Source organism: Pteropus medius, unplaced genomic scaffold (assembly GCF_902729225.1).
Source record: "Pteropus medius unplaced genomic scaffold, Ma_sr-lr_union100, whole genome shotgun sequence".
Classification (NCBI taxonomy): domain Eukaryota; kingdom Metazoa; phylum Chordata; class Mammalia; order Chiroptera; family Pteropodidae; genus Pteropus; species Pteropus medius.
Window position 1 is genome coordinate 455,442 of NW_024356248.1, and position 9,256 is coordinate 464,697.

Sequence of the window (9,256 nt, forward strand, 5' to 3'; positions counted from 1 at the left end):
GGGACAGCGAGGTGGGCTCAGGCCCGGCTGCTGCCCTCGGGGATAAAAAGACACGACGTAGATTTGCCAAGAAGTGTCCTAGAAGAACCAAATGTGTCCAGAGCCGAAAGAGCAGGTACCCGGAGAGCGGAGGGAACCCGGAGAAGAAATCCGTACCCACCAGGCGGGAGGGCTGGGGAGACCGGGAGCGGGGAGCGTTTCGAAGGACTCCTGAGATGTGGATGCTGCTGGCATCAGCAGTCAGCAACGGGGACAGGGAGGCCCGCTAACTGGGTCACACCGCATCCAGGCAGAAACGCTGGCAGCCTGCTCAGGGAGGGTAAACTGCTAGGTGTGCGTAGAGCCGAGAATATCTTGGTGAGGGGTAAAGCTGGGCAAATAGGCAGGGGTCCCAGTCCCCGGCCAAGGCACCTGGGTTTCGTTGGGTGTAATGGGAGCCAATGAACAAGCTCTCGTGGCCAGCAAGGCACAGTCCCATCAGGGCCGTCCTCCGTCAGGCAAGGAGGAAAGAGGCTGAGGGACCAACAGTGGACAAACCCCACAAAATCACACAAACCCCACGAAATCACAGATAGATGTTCCCAAAGAGAGGTTCACGTTCACAGGACAGGGTACACAGAGGTGTGGCCACGGAGGTCAGAGACAGCCCTCTGAGGAAGCGATGCACATGTCAGGGGCTTCAGCATGACTGGAAATGAACGGAGGAGGAGAAGCAAGCGGGAACAGCACATGCCAAGGCCCCGTGGCAGGATGGGGTCATGGGGCATTCTGGGAGTCAGAGGGGGACGGGGAGTGTGGCTGGAGGGTGGAGAGGTAAGCAGGGCCCCGGAATTAAAGATGCACCATCTTTTATCTGACTAGTTGCCTCTGGATGGTCCCATGGCTCCAGCTACCAGCCACATCTGGCGACTCCCAGATGTGTACCTGCAGCCCAGGCCCCAAACTCACACCAACTGTCCACCTGACATCACCACTGGGATGTCTGACAGGCCTCTCAAACATAACAAGTGCCATCCTTGACCTTCCCTGGCTCTTCCTCCGTCTCAACCAAGGCAGCGTCATCCCCCTGGCTGCAGGTAACCTGTGTGCCCTCCTCGATCCCTCCCTCCCCTCTTACTCCTTGTTCTGAGCACACTCGGTTCTCACCCACATCTGCTCAGACCCTCTTTACCAGCTGCGCCCCCCTCCTCCAGCGGCCGCCTGCTTGCTTCCCAAGCCGGCACCCGCCACCTTCTCCAGCTCCCAGAACCACTTTAACTGAGCGCCCCTGGGATCGCTCCCGGTTGGGTTCCTCCCAGATCTCCTGGTAGCACTTCTGGAATGAATCCTTTGCACATGATTTCCTATCTCACAGTCTGCATCTGCGAGACCCCGATCTAAACATCCCTCGTCCACGCCATTACCAAATCCCGTGGTCCCTCTCCACGCTCCACATCTCCGGGGCCACTCCCTAATGCAGGGAACAGCTAGTTTCAAAGTGAACAAAGGCAATGGCCTCTGAACTGGCCCCCCGACTTCTCTCTGGCTTCCTCTTCGCCCCCACCACAGTCTTCGCCCAAATCATGTCACCGCCAGAGGAAAGCCATCCTCTCCTCAAGGGTCAACCATGAGGATCTGCTCAGCTGCCTCTGGTAGCCTCACCCCCACCAGGGCCCAGGATGACCTGTTGCGATCTCTGCCCAGCACCTGGTAAGGATGAATTGCCCTGGCACTGACTTTTACTAGCTGTGTGACCTTAGGCAAGTGGCTAAGCCTCTCTGTGCCTAGAGTTGCTCATTTGTAAAATGGGTTTATTAAAACTTTCTTCAAGAGTTGTTGGAGGAATGTAAAGGACTTAGAATAGTATTATTTATTATTTACACAAAGTAAATAATAAATATTAGCCAGGCTTCATTCATTTAATTCATGAAGCAAAAATGCATCGAGAGCTTGCTATGTGATAGGTACTGTGCTAGATGCTTGGGACGTCCCTAAGTCACATCACCAGTCCAAACTGTGTTCCCCCTGATAGGATGCAGTGAGAAAAACGCAACACAACGTCTCTGGGATTCCTGTCCAAAATGCATAATCTGAATCCAATCCAAAGGCGACATCAGACAAGTCCTACCAGAGGGACAGTCTACGAAATGGCTGACCCTCTCTTCAGAAGTAACAGGGTCATGAATGTCAAGGAAAGACTCGGAATCTGTCACAGACCGAAGTAGACTAAGGAGACATGAAACCGACCGAAATACTGTTTAATACGGTCCTGGATTGGATCTGATGGCTATAAAAGACATTATTGAGAAATTGCCAAAACTTGAATGGGGGGGAGGCGGTTCCGTGGATTAGATGGTGATGATGGATGAGTGTTAACATCCTGATTTTGACCTTGCATTGTGGTTATGGAGAAGAAAATCCTTGTCTGTCGGAAAAATGCACTGAAGTATTTAAAATAATGGGATATCAGTTTGGCAATATATTCAAAAATGATTCGGAGGGGAAAAAGCCATTTGTGTTGTTCTTGCAATTTTCTATGAGTATGAAATCATTTCAAAATTAAAAATATCTTTTGCATTAAAAATAAGAGGGATGATAAGCAAAGAAATTGGTAAATACGTGGGCAACTCCAAATATTAACTATGAAACAACAATAATAATGTCTAATTTTAACAGTTAAAAAAGACAGGCTAAAAGACCAGACAGCAGTATACAAATTAGATGAGTTAGGTTAGGATTTAAGGTATTCTAAGGTCCTCAATAGCTAAGAAGAGTGAGATATTTATTAAAATTAGACTTTGTTAATTTATGAATACATATTAAGTCTATGGCCATGCCGCCCTGCACAAGCCTGATCCCATCTGATCTTGGAAGCTAAGCAGGGTCGGGCCTGGTTAGTAGTTGGATGGGAGACCACCTAGGAAGACCAGGTGCTGTAGGCGTAAAAAATAAAAAAATAAGGGATTGTAAGATGACGAGGTCTTTGCAATCTGTGAGGTCAAGGGTTGTATCAAAAAAAAAAAAATAGGGTCCTCACAGACCCCATCCTCTAAACATAACCTAAAACAGCAGGAACAATTAATACAGAGATGATCAAAAAATGTTTACGACTTTGAAATTAAGAGACGCATTGCTAGCTTACGCTCAGCTCAAAGAAGAAATTTTAAAAAATCAATGACATATTATCTTGACAACAAAGAAAAAGAGGACAGGTCATCCCAGAATCTATGCAAATCCTCAAAAAAAAAAAAAAAACCTGGAGGAAATATATTACCTTAAATGCTTTTGCTATTAGAATAGAAAGATGAATTAGAATGCTACCTTTTTGCTATTAGAATATAAGATAATTAATATCTTATATTCATCAAAAAAAAATAGGAAAAACAAAATTACTCGAAAAAAAAAAACAAAGAAAGGACATCGACTAAGGGGAAAGGACATCGGTGGAAGGGAGAGGTGAGCAGGGACAATCTGTGCATGGCTCAGGGCCACATTTCAGATATTCCCATCAATCCTTGGGGCACGGAGAAGCCACTGAACAACGCCATATGAAGAGAGAGAGAATTTCCTCAAAAGACGGCTCTGGCTGCAGGGTGGAGAGAGGGCTGGAGAAGGGGAGGATGGACAGAGCTACGCAAGGTTGCCGAGCGGCCCGCAATGGCGGAGAGATGGTCAGGACTCAGGTGGGACCCGAATTTGGATTTTTCCAACAAGAGCCCTCTGGCGATTCCTTCCCGGCCATGGATGCGGCACAGCTGTGACTGGGATGTGGGTGGTTGTCAAATATGAAACAGACCAGTCAGAGCGAGTCATGGGAGCGGAGGCCAGTGGGTTTGTTTGAGCCATATGAGTGTGAAAGAGTGAGCGTGTGCACGTGTGCACGTGTGCACGCGTGTGTGAATGTGTAACCTCCAGAAGATAATTGCAGAAGGCCACACCGGGCGAGAGCCTTGAAAGGTGAGCAGAAATGGAAGTCTCTTATGAAAAAACGTGATTCTCTGGATGTATTTACCGGATGTCCACGATGTCCAGTACTGGTCCGCGTTAGGCCAGGGCGAGGACAACAGAAGTCCCCAGTGGCATCGAGACACCAAGGCGAAAATGCAAAAGGCCAAGGGACATTAGAAGAAGGAGACTTCTCGAGACCCCAAGCCTGTGGAGTCACAGGCTCTGGGCCACTGTGAGTAGGGATTTGGCCCCTCCTGTTTCAGGGAGCCCTTAGGTGCCGCCATGAAACCCCCGAGGAAGGGTGACCCCCATCCGTTCTTCCCATCTGACATCCGGGCAGCTCCTTCCGGGGTCGTGTTTGTTAACAGAAGTCTCCCAAATGGCTGAAGCTGAACCGATGGCCTAACTAGCAAAGCCCCTCATCCCTGAGCCCCTGCTCTGGCTGTAGCCACCCGTATCCATGGCAACCATGGCTGACCACAGCGGAGGATGCAGACTTCCCTGGAAACAAGGCCACATCTGAGTGAAACCAAAGGGACTGTAGGTCCAGCTTGTGTGGGGCGCCCCCAAGTGGTAAGTCATGGCAGAGGCACACGAGTGTCCCAGACACCAGGACTGCAGGATTCCAGAAAAGTAGCCGAAGCCCAACTTCTGAGCCCCCTGCCACGGGGACGTGAGTTTGCCATGCCGCGCCCTCCCCGCCCACCCTGGCATTCTGCCATCGCCATACTGGGCATTTGTGTTTCCTTTGTCCTTACGTGCGCTGGGACGCAGGGGAGAAGTGGGGCTCGCCAGCCCCTCCCCTCGAGGAAGCCCGGATGATGCCCAAGAGTCAGTTGTTTCCCCGGGGGCGAAACAATTCAACTAGTGATTTCAAATCGTATTTTCATAGGAAAACAAAAGCGGAGAACGATGGAGCAGTATAAACGATGTATAAGAATTTTTAAGGTAAAACAGGAGAGTTTCGGAAATTTTACAGTTGGATAGATCATTTCCAGCCCCGCTTCTGTCTTCACAGGGCGCACGTGACTCAGGATGCTTCTGCGGAAATATTTGAAAATGTGGCACCAGCTACAGAATCAGCAAGATCTCAGCTGGAGTCTCAGCTCAGCCTGTCACCGGCTGTGTGGCCCTGTGTGGCCTGCCTGAGCGAGTGGCTTAATCTCCTTGATCCTGTGTCTTCTTCTCTAAAATAGAGATTATACCTATTTTCCACAAGTCAAAGAAACCTTAAGCTCATTTCTAAATCTCTTAGGAGTTTCAGATTACAGTGGATTCTCATTATTCGAGGTAGTTACGTTCTGCAAAGTCACCCGAAAACACTGAAGTATGGAATATGGAACGAACGCTCTTAGGGGAAATAGAAGGTCAGTCAGGATTCTGCCGCCGCTCATCACAATACATCGTCAACTCATCAGTATGTAACCTTGTTTTATGTGTGTTTCTATTCAAAAACTCCTCATTTGATATATGTTGTTGATCCATCAGTACCGAACTCACGACCAACAGCTCACGCCTGACGCTTATCTAACAGAGATGTTTTCTCCGTAAGGTATGCCCCCACCTCTGGGACTTAGGAACACTAGACAGCACTTTGGCACAATCCTCGGGGTCACCAAAAAAAAGCACAAAAATGCAAAATATATGAAAACCAGAAGGCCGTTCCGCTGCAGCTGGAAATGGGCACATCAGGCAGCTCAAGGTGTTAGCTGCTCTGCACTTGTCTGCAAATGACCCCGAAAGCGCTTCGAGTATTGATTTCGGGTCACAAATCAATTTTAGCGAGTAGGTGAATTTGCATATGCGGAATCCGCAAACAGTGAGGATCAAAGATCAACCTCAAGGATCAACCGTATCTGCAAGTGGGGTTCTCTGTGCCTCCCTCGGTTCGTGGCCCTCTGTTTGGATCACTGAGCTTTCTGCAGCTGTTGGATGTGGGGGTGGGGACACCTGGGTTGGGACCTTTGGTGACAACTTCTCCTGGGCTCGCTCAGGAGCAGGCCTGCCCCAGGCTCATATCGACCTCTGCAAAGCTGCAAAGGAACACCAAGAACTTGATTTTCCTTTTCTCCGAAAGGATGTTTCTACATTTAAGTCATCTTCAATCCTAGGTTTTCACTCTGCTTTTCTCTCTAATGAGAAAAGCAATAAAAAGAGACCAAAGGTCCCCTCTGGGCCTGAGCTCATCCACGTTCGAGAGAGAGGCCAGACATACTGGCCCCCAGCCTCTCCCGTCTCCGGCCAGCGTCAACCTTCCCACCTGCTCCTGGAGCAACCTTCCCTTCCCCTCCGGCATCGACCGTCTGTCCCTCTCTTGTGCAGACCACCAGCAACGTCCTTATTGCTACCCGCAGAGGACAACTCTCGGATCTCAATTACCAGACTTTTCTGAAGCCCCTGACACAGCTGATCATTCCTCCTAGAATGTTCTCTCCCCTCGACTCCCAGGACTCCGCGCTGCAGGGGTGCTCCTGCGGGCCCCCTCACCGGTCCTCTCCAGCCCTCTCCACACCCACCCCTGCGGGGTGTCAGCCACTGTCAAGGTTGTGGCAGATCCACACTCCAGCCCTGACTTACACGTTCAGCTCCCTGACGCCAAGCATTCAACTGAGCATCTCTCTTTCAATGTCCAGGAGGCATCTCCGCTTAACATGCCAAAAATGAATCCTATCTGGTCCCCCGTGAGAACAAATCCTTGGAGCCATCCTTGGTTCTCCCCTTTCTCTCACGTTGCACGTCCAGCCCACTAGCAAATCCTATTGGCTCTAGTTTCTGAATAAATCCAGATGCTAACCTCATCGCCCACCCCAGCTACCACTCTGGACCAGGCCTCCATCATCTGTCACAATTTCACGGTCTCCACACAGCAGCCCGGGGACCCTTTTAAAAGTGTTTGCCCACAGTGGCAGGGCTGCCCCCAAGAGGCATTTGTGAGTTAGCAGGTGCCACACTGGTTGTTGCAATGATTGCGTTTGGTTGGCTTTGAGTGGCAGGACCAGAGCAGCCCCCATGCCTGTGACAGGACCCCAGGGGAGAACCCTCCTGCCCCCTGCAGCGTTTCCAGGGTTCTGCAGGACACGCCTGAGGATGCAAAACCCATTGACCAAATTATCTGTGCCTATTGTACATATAAAACCAAAGCCTCTTTTGTGCATACCCTGGCTTTTCCAGGCATGCGGCTGCCACACAGAGCGAGGGGAGGTTGTGCCTCGTTCGGCTGGGACTTCTCTGAGAGCCACTCACCATGGCAGGGCCTCAGAGTGCTGGTGACTTCGGCGTGTGTCAGCCAGCTTCTGTATCTGTCTCATCGAACGCTTGCCGGTACGCTCGGCCCATGGACCCGTTACCAGATTATGGAACAAATATTCTTAGAGTCAAAGACACAAGAATTTCACTGAGTTTCAGTATGAGAGGTTGTTCCACATATTTTTAATATCTCATAGGACCATGAAAGGAAATCTGTGCTTGGAAAGTGACATAATGGAGTTATCGATCTGCTTCGGTTTACCTGGTGTTTTACCTCATCCGCTGACCTTCTCCCGAGCCCCCCATCGCCTCTCAGAAGCCCCAAGGGACTGCTTCTCGTCCAGCCATTGTCTCTCCCATGTCACCGCCCAAGGCGCTGGGAGCAAGCCCTCCTACCACGTGAGACTCCTCGTAAGACACCCGACCACGGCGACATGGTTGTACAGAGCAGTTACGTTTTTAACAACAAAAACTACGGTTTTATTGTGATTTGCTTTTCTCTCCTTTCTATTACGGTTAGAAGATTGTGTGGATTTTTTAAAAACTATGCGTAGGTAGAGTATACTGTCTCTAAATTTCATATCCAGTTAGCATGGAGGGTGGCACATACATCTGTTGGGAAGAGAACCTCTGGGTCAAAAATTGTGAGGACAATTGGTATGAGAAGAACGTCAGGCCGTGCTCTCCCTGCCCCCAAGGCCCTGTGATCTGCCTGTCACCTCCCAGTGAGTGCTGAGCTCCCTGCTTACGCCGGGCGCGCCCCCACCCCAGGGCCTTTGCTCCAGCTGTTCCTTCTCCCCAGAGCCTTCTTCCTGGGGCTCTCACTCCCTTTGGTCTTTCCTCAAGTATATGCAGCCTTCCCCAGTGCCCGGTCCAGCCCAGCACTCCCTGCCCCTCAGCCCTTGCCTACTTCCTGCCAGCATTTATCACCAGCTGAGGAACTATTAATTCACTTTCTCACTTGGCTTATTATCTATCCTACGCGACCCCCACCCCACCCACCCACACCACCACCACCACCACTGGAACGTGTGGACATGGAGTTTTATCTGCTTTGTTCACCGCTGGATCCCTAGGGCCTAGATGCATAAACGAATATTGAATGAATGAATGAATGAATGAATGAATACCTGCCTCACAGAGTTGTTGGGAGGATCAAACGAAAGGGCCTGGCTCGGTGCTGGACGCATGGCAGCTATGAAATCCCAGCACCCACCTCCCCCACCCTGGCACCCTGGGAGTTAAAGCCCTCACAGGCATTTAGTGGTCCCGAAGGAGCTGGGAGAGGTTCCTTGGTCCAAAAGTAACGTGTATGGATCCAAGAAGGAGTTTTGAGCACCAGGCACCAGGGCCTTCGGGGGAAGATGGGGAACAGGGCAGGGGTGTGAAAGCCCAGCAGGAGGAGCCGGAACACTGGCTGGCAGTGAGCACTGTTCCGACACAGACGAGCATCTTGGCTTCCAGCCCGGAACTGACAGGACCCAGAGTTGCCGCGCGCCTGCCATGCTGACTCGCCACCCAGGCCCGTGGGCACCCAGCGGATTACAAAACTAAAAGAACGGCTTTTCAACTTGAACAGTGTGTTTGCTTTCTTCACATTTCCTTAGATCTTCTAATTCATATTAAATAAATATGTGGAGAAAAAGAGTCTGTAGAAAGTGAAACTCCATCATTCCGTGACGATGACGGGGAGCAGGGCGCCAAGCGCCCAGTATTTTCGGAGGCGCTCACTCCTTTTTAAGGCCCACCCTGCACTAGCCGGGCCCTGAGAGGGGGGTGCTTCCTTAAACGCTACGCCTGGGGCCTCTCTTGCCTCCCCCGTGGTGTCCTTGGTTGGAAGTTGCTCTCGATTGTCTGTCGTCATCGTTAGGTGCAACGGAATGGAATGACTCTCTGAACAAATCTGTGCTGAGTTGTCAAAACCCATTGAACTGCACCCTCAAAATAGGTGTCTTTTATCATATGCAAATTCTATCCCATGAAGTTCGTCTTATAAAATCCTACGTACTTCGTGTCCTTCAATAGGAAGGCCAGACCCAGCGTTGGTCTGAGGCTCACATTCACCAACTCCAAAGAGAGAATT

At 50.5% G+C, this 9,256-nt stretch overlaps 1 pseudogene; it reads left to right on the top strand.

Annotated features, from left to right (window-relative positions):
* The first annotated feature begins 2,802 nt into the window (after positions 1-2,802).
* On the top strand, positions 2,803-2,921 carry LOC120600902 (uncharacterized; annotated as a pseudogene).
* Positions 2,922-9,256: the final 6,335 nt, after the last annotated feature.